The sequence below is a fragment of the Nicotiana tabacum genome, chromosome 22 (assembly GCF_000715075.1).
Source record: "Nicotiana tabacum cultivar K326 chromosome 22, ASM71507v2, whole genome shotgun sequence".
Taxonomy (NCBI): domain Eukaryota; kingdom Viridiplantae; phylum Streptophyta; class Magnoliopsida; order Solanales; family Solanaceae; genus Nicotiana; species Nicotiana tabacum.
The window spans coordinates 44,301,501-44,311,843 of record NC_134101.1 but is presented as its reverse complement, the minus strand read 5'-3'; the positions used below and the strand labels follow the sequence as shown (position 1 = coordinate 44,311,843).

Below are 10,343 nucleotides of genomic sequence, written 5' to 3'. Positions count from 1 at the left end.
ATAAGGGATGAGTGTTGGGTTGGGCTTATTAATCGGTCCAGAGTGTGCTCGATAAACATGTAGTCTAAAGTTTAAGAACATGCAGTCACGTGGAACATTTTGAGTATGCCTAAGATAAATCCAGGTTAATTGTGCTTCTTGGTTAGATTAGACAGCTTGATATCTCCCTTGGGAAGACCTCCCCTTTTGAGTTAATGTGGTATATTGCTAGAAGCGAATCCATGATTTAAAATTTTTGAGTTTTTATTGCAATCTCACATTAATATACAATACTAACTGAGTTCCCAGTTAAATATTTAGTAAATTTTTTAATAAAAATACATGTACGCAAAAGTTACTAGATTCCCGCGAACCCATATGCTGTACTCTAGATACGCCCCTGTCTATTGCCATCACCCAGCCCAATGTTTACTAGTAGTCCCTTTTACATGAGAAAAACTTCTTGGTCCATGAGTTTCATTCATTCAACAAGATATAGAACAGTCTTTTCTTTGGGTTACATGAGAAAAAAGAGTGTTCGCTCATAGAGCTTTGTAATCAGATGCCAGAAGAAAAAAGATAGACCACTGGAGATTACCACATTAAGGAAATTGGTGTTATTCCATCTTTTCTGAGGACAGAAAAATCTAATAAGAGCTTAGACCATCTTGCCTCTGCATTTCTCAGTTGCACTATGACATTTCAAATAAGCTCGTCCACACCGGGAAGGAAACATTCAAAGAGAACATGACTTACCTTCACGACAGACGAAAAGGAAGTTAAACTGTAGTGAGAGATTCTTGATTAAGTAATCAATTTTACTCATTCAAAGACAATCAAGAAAAAGAAGAGTTATCGACATGCTTAATAACCTAATTTTATGGATAAATGTCAGCTTATCAAAGTGTTTCTACTCTATTGATGTGCCTGATTGAACTATATTCGGATAAATATAGGTTAGGAAGTTAAGGTAGGGTTGATAATGTAATCAACTGGTGATTCTCCTGCTCTTGTGAATTCCTGATTAAGAAAAAAAATCTAATTCGGAGGGAAGGGACGATTCAACATATTCATAAGTAAAAAATGGGTGTTTCATGAAATCGTTAGCCTGGTGAAATTAACGCAGAACTACATCATCGGAGTGCACAAATCAACTCCTTACTCTCTTAACTACAACTGCACAACATTAAAAGCTTCAGCCATATAAGAGCAACATTTGATTTAGATGAAGTGCATCCGTTAAAAAGAGAAGATTAGATCAATCACTAGAATTAGCATGAGAATTGAGAAGAGTAAAACTGCCATGATTGAAGCATCAGACGCAGTATGCATTTAAGCTTCAAAGTAGATTTACATCTTATCAGAAATGAATCAAACAAGATTAAGTTCAAGAATATCAGGTACTGATGAGGCAATTATATGGGGCATATAAACTTCCAGCAGTTAGGTCCTCCCCAAGCAACTGCAATTGGATAGCATATCACTACCGATAAAATATATAAGCTCAATATTCTGGTAATTAAAGTGTTTAGTGAGAAAATTTCCGATTTCCACAATTGTCAAACAGCCTAATGCTATACCAAGACTCCGAAAATGAAAACCATATAGATCGGCCAAAGTGCTACAACAAATATACTACTATGAAAAACTTGATAATGAGACAATCCAAGAGATAATACTTTATCAATGAACACAGAAGTTAAAACCGCAAAAATATCACCAAATTCTCAAATAAAACCAGATCACAACTCAATCTCAGCTGAGCATACAGCTCTACCGTCTCTTTTCACCAATTATTCACAGCCATAAATTGACTATCGAATTTTACTTCCAAACAATTTTAGTCATTATTTAAGTTGGGAATGTAGAACACTTATCAACCACCAATAATTTCAATTAAAATCTCCATAACAGCAGACAAATAAAATTTCAACAAGATTGAGAGCTCAGATGTCATACCACAAAACAAATAATGCAAGTGATTTAGCAACTGCAGAAAAAGGAAAGAGAGAAATGATGGGAAGCCACAGGAATGGGTGGCATAGGAAAGAATTCAATTTATATTATTAAAACATTAATATATGATATCTTTCCAACCCACCTACTCCTAAAGCTCCCCTAAACATCCATCCCCTTTCCACTTCCTACAAAATTTCACAAGCTTTTCCCTTCATCACTACTCATATTCTCTCTAATTAATAAATAAACTGCTACTGAGCTATATATAGACTTAAACTGAAAAAAGATGGTGAAGAAGCGGCAGCGTGGAAACTGGAAACCCTAATTGCGTGTGGTTTATAGAATGCGAAAAAAAGTGTACGTTTTAACCTCCTATGTTTCACTTTGAAAACTTAACTCCAAAGAGTACTCCAATAACTTAACTTTATGAAGCAAACTGAAAATAGTTTTCTAATTCAAATTCAATAATCATGCAGGTTTTACCTATATAATCCTTGTATCCTACTCGAAATATCCCACCTTTTGTTATTAGCAAATAGAAATTATGTTTAAAAGAACGGAAAAGGTCTAGATATGCCATTACACTCTACGAAATTGTATATATTTGTCTGTCGTTAAAAGGTGGACTCAGTCCTGCCCTTGTCGTATATATGGTGGGTCACATATGCCTTTTTTAACGGACCTCACTAATAAAAATTTTAGCACCAGATTTTGATATGTGTTACAATCTGGTGCATTCCATCTATAATTGATTTTAAATAATAAACCAATCCGACCCATCACTCTTATTTTATTAAAGCGCAGAGACCCGATATTCTTTTTTAATAAACCTCAATCTTATTTTATTAACTCACTCTCGCACCTCGCTTTCTTCTCCCAATTTCTCCTCAGACCACATCACAAAGCTGGACGTCTAGGGTTTCCTTTTCAGAGACAATTCAAAGGTTAGGATGTTTTTTCAAGGTATGTTACCTTTCTATCTTGTTTTCTTTTTTCTATTTGTGGGTTAGAGCTTGTTTGTTTGTATTTTATATGTGGGGTTAGGGTTTCTTGTCTTATGATGGGGTTGTTGTTTATTGATATTTTTTTTGTACTTTATCATACTAAAGAATAAAATAAAGTGAATATTATTTTGTAATTGATGATTTTGTTATCTGGTTGTGGTCCTGCATTGAAGTCGTTTGTTTTTAGTTTTTTTTAATACTCGAACTTGTGTTTGCTTATGGATTTCTACCTACTGTTATGGACCCTCACTTGTCCCTCTTTTTATGCCTTTGCATGTGATACAAACTGAAGATGATTGCTAAAGTGGACCTGGTATTTCACTATGGGGATAATTAGGTATTTTTACCTGAAATAGTGTGTGATCAGAAGCATGTGTACACTCTCTGTGGTTGTGATTCTTGCCTTATCAACTATAAAAGTCTTTGTGAAGAATTTACCAAAAATTTAGGATTTAGCTCAGTCGAGCAACTTTTAGTGACTTGACCTTCGGGGACGTACTACCTGGTAACTGACGATGATGGTGTGAGGACTCTTCAGTACTTAATCTCTAAAGAGTTCAATATGATTAACTTTTTTTGTTGTGGGTGAGTTTGAAGCTAGGGTGTTTGCTCAAAATATTATTCATCATAAAGAGAAATATTCTGTAGATATTGATGCAGCTTCTGAATGTAAAAGTAGTTAGGGTGGTGGTATTTTTGATGATTCAGAAGGTTCTAAATATGATTATTCAGAACTTGAAGCTATTAGTCTAGAAAAAAAAGGGTTGTAACTGATAGGTTAGAACATTTTAAGGAGCTGGAGTTAGGTATGACATTTAAGGATATTGAAGAAGTTAGAAGGACAGTGAACTTTTATGCAATGGCTAATAGAAGAGGATTGTAGGTGATCAAAACTGATTCAACAAGGGCTAGCTACAGGTGTGCTACTGGTTGTCCATTTAGATGTTATATCTCACAGGATGGCAATAGTGATAGCTATCAAATGAAGACATGGAAAGATATCCATACATGTGATCCTTGCTTCAAAAATCCTAGGGCTGATTAGAATATTTTAGCATACATATTTAAGAGAAAAATGCAATATAATCCCCAGTATAGCCTGAAGAAAATAAAAGATGATTTAGAGACTGAGTTTGAATTAAATGTGTCAATGTATAAGCTTAAAAGGGCCAAGAATTTGGCACTTAAGAAGTTACATGGCAGTTTTGTTGATGACTACAAGAAACTTGAGGCCTATGGGCAAGAACTTAGACAATCTAATCCTAGCATTGATGTTGTAATTAATATTTCTAAAGATGCTCTTGAAGAAGGGAAAAAAAAGTTCTTAAGGATGTATATATGCTTCAATGCATTGAATATGGGTTAGAAAGATGGCTTGAGACCACTTATTGGGATGGATGGTACTTTTCTTTAGGGAAGATATAAGGGCCAGTTGCTAGTGGCTATTGGTCAAGAAAGCATGAATCATTTTTACCCACTTGCATGGGTTGCGGTAGACAAGGAAAATGCTAGAACTTGGGGATGGTTTATTGAGCTTCTGAAGCTTTCTTTGGATCTAAATGATGGTCATGGAGTTACTTTCATCTCACATATGCAAAAGGTATTACTTTTATCTTTTATTTGTTTTCTTTTTCTATTCTGTCCAATTTTCTTTCTCACATTTATGTTTCTTTTGTCAACATGGTTTACTTGATGCTGTGAGGAATGTACTTCCTAATGCTCACCACATATTTTGTGTGAGACATATTAAAGCTAATTGGCAGAAAAAATAGAGAAGTGGACAGATGAAGAAACTTTTGGTGCAGTGCTTGGAGCACTTATGAAGAAGATTTTAAAGATCAACTTACCAAGCTGGGTGAGATATCTGATGATGGTGCTGCTGTTAAAGACCTATTGCATTATCCACCCCAAGCTTGGTGCAGAGCATATTTTGATACTCAGTGTAAAAATATGATGGTTGATAATAATTTTACTGAATCATTCAATGCATGGATTCTGACAGCAAGACATATGCCAATCATCAAGATGTTAGAGGAGATAAGGATAAAGGTTATGAATTTGTTGGCTACAAATAGAGATAACATTAGTAAATGGAATGGTGACTTCAGTCCAACTGCTTTGAAGTTGTATAATGACTATAGGGCAATAACATATTATTGCAATGGTAACTTTGAATATGAAATCAGTGAAGGTGATGATAGACATATTGTGGACCTTAAAAAGAAAAAATACACATGCAGAGTATGGCAATTATCTCCTGATGTTTTCAAGAATATGGGCAGACCTAGAGTGAAGAGAACCAGGGAACCAGATGAAGCAAGGAAGAGGGTTGAGGAGTGGAGTTACTTAAGAAAGGGAATTGTGATGACATACATCAATTGTGGTAGGGAAAACCACAATGTTAGGGGTTGTTTCTAGGTAAAGAATTCTAATTTGGCTTCTATAATTTGTCACAGCTTTTAATATATTTTTTGGGTGCTAGGAGAAAACTAATGCAGACGCTTCAAAATCAAGCAAAAAGAAACACCAGAAAGGTGGTTCAAGTCAGACCTCAGCTCCAAAATTTTCACTTGTATCTGCTGCTTTTGAAGATGAAAGAATGGACTTTGACAATGAACTTGTAACACAACATAAACAAGAATCCTCTTATGCCACAACTGATTTATCACAAGGCTATATTCTTGTTATTGGTACTGATGAAGATCCATCTATGAGGCCAATGGTTATTGCCGAATCAAAAACAAGTCTTGCAGTTAGAAAGTTGCATGTAAGGCCACCAACAGGAACAAGAAGAATTTAATTTTTTGAAGATGCAGATGGAGTAGCAGTGCCATCAAATTTTTCTTACTCACTAACTAAGGCAATTTGGAAGGGGAAACCAACTGTCACACACAAGCAGATCCAAGATGAAGCAAGAAAAAAGAAGAAATTGAGGATGATATCAAATTGTGAAGTTTAGCGGCTTTAGGAACCTTTTTGGGGCAGATGACTTTTTGTTAAAAACTTACATTATGGATGAAATTGTGGTTGATGGTTTTTGGTGAATTCAAACCTCTTCTATTTGACTTGAAATGGTTTTATGCAAATGAATATTGTTCTGGTTGTTATTCTGGTTGTTGGTTTGTAGCTGTTGGATTCTATTTGACTTAAAATGGTTTCCTTAAGCAAGCATGTGTATGTTTGTGGTTTTATTGTATAGGTTTCGAAAGAACTTATATGTGCGGAAGGCATATTTGATCAAAATCGTTTAGTTAAAGGGCATATTTGATCAGATTGCATTTACACACTGTTAATAAGTGAACCAATTTTGCTGAAACTCGTTCTAAGCTGTACATTATTAGCTCAAACCATCATTTTGGGTTAAATATTTTATCTAGGTTATTGCAAACTCATTATATTAAGATCAAACCATTACACAAGTAAAAATTACATAAAGTCATTACATTTGATTCATTCATATAGTCATAAAATATGATTACATTACATTCAATATTCAAAAGCTACATAACTTAACTATATAATACATAACCAACAATAAACCCAACAAGGAAGTACAATAACATAACAAATACATTCTCTCTCTTCTTTGCATATCTCCCATCATTTTCAGTAAAGGAAGGGAGATTATCAATAACAGAAGATGCCTCCAAATCAGCAACTATATCCCTTAATGATTTAGTTTCAAGCTGAACAACAACAACTTTTTCCACAAATACATGGTTTATCTATTAAAAAAATTATCTTTTTTCTTCAAGTAATCATTTTCACCAACAAGAGTATCTTTTTCCCTTTTCAAATTGTTGATGACAATAGTGGCTCTTGGATGAAATTCGTCATCATCCCATTTCTAATAGCCGCATGATATTGGCTGCAACATAACATCTAAATCTGATTATAATTCAAAAATCAAAAACCCTATAAACACAAATCTAAAAATTTAAAAGAAAACAATAACTTACATCAAATTTATAACACCTAAAGAAACGTCTCCCGGGATTTTCAGAAGTCAACGAAGTGAGATGGAGCGCAACATTTCCACATTGATAATTCCTTATACGTCGGTTAGAAGAGCTCGATGTTTGTGATATTTCATGAACGAAGAAAAAAATAAAGGACCAAGGTTGTTGGAACTCAACGACTAAACCCTAAGTAATTCTGAAAATGGGTCAACGATTTGGGGGGAAACCCTAATGGAGCAGCTATGGTCGATTTAATAATATAAGAGTGATGGGTCAAGTTGGTTTATTATTTAAATCAGGGTATAGATGGAATGCACCAGATTACGACACGTGTCAAAATCTGGTGCTAAATATATTATTAGTGAGGTTTGTTAAAGAAAAAGGCATATGTGATCCAACTTATACACGACAAGGGCATGATTGAGTCCACCTTTTTAATGATGGCAAATATGTACAATTTCGTATAGTTTATTGGCCTATCTGGACCTTTTCCGTTAAAAGAATAATGTTGGCATTATTATAAATTGAGAAATTTTATTTAGTGTGAGGCTCAATCAACAAATGTTGTGTGAGGACATATTATGTGCTTGACAAGTATTTTACAATGGGTCCCACTTGTCAAATCTCTTTCTCCTTTTCCGGACCATCTTCTTCCTCGTTCTTTCCATCATATTTTTTTATTGATTGTTTGTTATTTTTCTTCCTCTTACTCTCTGTCTCTGAGTTTCTATCTTAATTATTTCTTCTTTACTGTTCATTTTTGGGTTCTTTCTTTTCTAATCTTCTTCTCTATCGGTCTCCATATTATTTAACGAAAAAAATTAAAAGGTTCTCAATTTCTAATTTTACTCTTAGATTTGTTTCAGCAATGCATTAACATAAAATGTTTGAGTTGTTCGACTGTGTTGATCAAGTATTGCATTTAGAGTCCTCTTTTTATGGTTGAAAATTGGTGACCTGAGGTGAATCTTAATCACATTTTGGAAGCATTGAATATGTTCTTTGGAGCTGTCCAAATCTCTCCAAGAAAATAAAGCCAAAATCAATTTAATTGGGAGTTTAAGTAATCTATTTATGTATATTTTTTGGTACTTCGCAATGTTAAAGATGAAAATTTAAACTATCATCAGAAAATAAATTACAAGGGCCTAAGAGGAAGATTGATGATGAGGAAACTTAAGAGGAGAAATGCCACGACCCAATTTCACATATAGGTCGTGATGGCGCCCAACACTACAGCTAGGCAAGCCAACTTAATAAAATAAGTATATATTGACAAAATTTAAAACCAAAAAAAATAATAAGACGCCAAATTCTACCAAAGTGTGTACCAAGACTTGGTATCACAAGTGTATGAGCATCTACTAGATTATACAAAACCTCAAACACTGTCTGAAATAAAAATAGACAGAATGAAAAATACAAGGAGAGACACTAGTAGCTGCGGAACGGATCAGAAAGGCAACTCAGTACTATGCCCCTGGATAACGTGGGTGTAAGACGATAGGTTTCCCACTAGTACTTGCCTCAGATCCTTCACAAAAAGTGCAGCAAGTGTAGTATGAGTACGTAAACAACGTGTACCCAGTAAGTATCAAGCCTAATCTCGAAGTGGTAGAGACGAGATGGCTGACTTTGACACTCACTATGGGTCAATAATAATAATTGAAATACGACTAGTATATTTAAATCAGTATGATTTACCGAATTTAAAATAATTTATTTAATCAGCGAAAATAATCAAATTCCTTCAAATGCAACAATTCTCAATATATTAATTAAATTCCTTCAATTCAAATAATTTTTAATTTATCAATTAAATAAATATCATTTATAGAATAACAATTAATTCTTTAACAAGTAAGAATAATAATTCATTAAATTCCAAGGATTTTTCAATTTATCAATTAGCTTCGCAAGCTGAAATAAACTATTAAAGTATCGTGTAATTATTATTATTATTAAGCATGGTTTCTGCCGAGGAAGTACGACCCGATCCAGAGTGTCGTGTACACTACCGAGGGACGTGCGGTGTAATCCATAGATGCATCTATCCTGCCGAGGCGTTCGACCCGCTCCACAAGAAAGGAGGACATTTTCTTATGTACCTCCGTAAGGACAATATATTTATTATAGGATAAATTCGGGAGGAATAATAATTTCTTTTAACAATTAATTAATTTAAACAGAAAATCAAGCATATGAAATTTTCATCCTTTAATATCTTTATCTAACAATTCACATATATATATATATATATATATATATATATATATATATATATATATATATATATATATATAATATTAATTAAACAAAGAATACAATTTACACAAATAATTCATGCTTTGAGTCCTAAACTACTCGGACTTTAGTATTAATAGTAGCTACGCACGGACTCTCGTCACCTGGTGCATACGTAGCTCCCGCAATTAACAACAATTATTTAATTTAATCACCTATGAGGTAATTTTCCCCTCACAAGATTAGACAAGAGACTTACCTCGTCTTGCTCCAATTTAATCCACTAGAAGGCCTTTTCCACGATTATCCAACTCTGTCTGGCTCGAATCTATCCAAAATAATTCGATACAATCACTAAAAATTATAGGAATCAATTCTATAAGAAAATACTACATTTTCAATAAAAATTCTGAAATTAATTAAAAATTCGTCCGTGGGACCCACATCTCGGAATCCGGCAAAAATTATGAAATATGAACACCCACTCAACTACGAGTCTACACATACCAAAATCACAAAATTCCGATAACAATTTTGGCCCTCAAATCCTTAAATCTATCCAAGAGGGTTTTTAAACTTTTCCAACTCAATTCACTAATTAAATGATAAAAATAGTGATGGATTCGGGTAATTTAACCAATATTGAGTTAAGAACACTTACCCTGTTGTTTTCTCTGAAAATCTCCCAAAATTCGCCTAAATCCGAGCTCCAAATCGTTAAAAATGGAAGTCCCATTTTCAGAACTTAAACTCTCTACCCAGTGATTTCTTCTACGCGATCGCGAACTTCCTCACGCGATCGCGTAGCACAAATTTTACTGCCCAAACATTAACCCTACACGATCACAGAAAATCCCACGCGATCGTGAAGCACAGTCTCTACAAGCCTACACGCGCGAAGCATCAAGCGCGTGGTTAGTTTCTGCTTCGTTTTCTTTTCGCGAACGCAGCCTTAGCCACGCGTTCGCATAGCACAACTGAATCTAACCTACACGATCGTAGACTTGCCCACGTGATTGCATAGAACAAATTCTTAGCTTCCAGATTAAGCCTACGCGATCCCAACCTAATCCACGCGATCGCGTATAAGGAAATCAGAAGAAAATTTCCAGCAGCTATCAGCAATGTTTCAAAAGCAAAAAAATGATACGTTAGCCGTCCGAAACTCACCCGAGCCCCTCGGGAGCTCAACCAATTA

General features: G+C 34.4%; 1 long non-coding RNA gene across 1 annotated transcript; it reads right to left on the bottom strand.

Annotated features, from left to right (window-relative positions):
* Positions 1-222: 222 nt before the first annotated feature.
* On the bottom strand, positions 223-2,249 carry LOC107789528 (uncharacterized). The gene is made up of 2 exons (XR_001648870.2): positions 1,939-2,249; positions 223-735 (listed from the first exon to the last, which is right to left on the bottom strand). It is a non-coding gene; the product is annotated as an uncharacterized LOC107789528 (long non-coding RNA).
* Between the last annotated feature and the right edge of the window lie 8,094 nt (positions 2,250-10,343).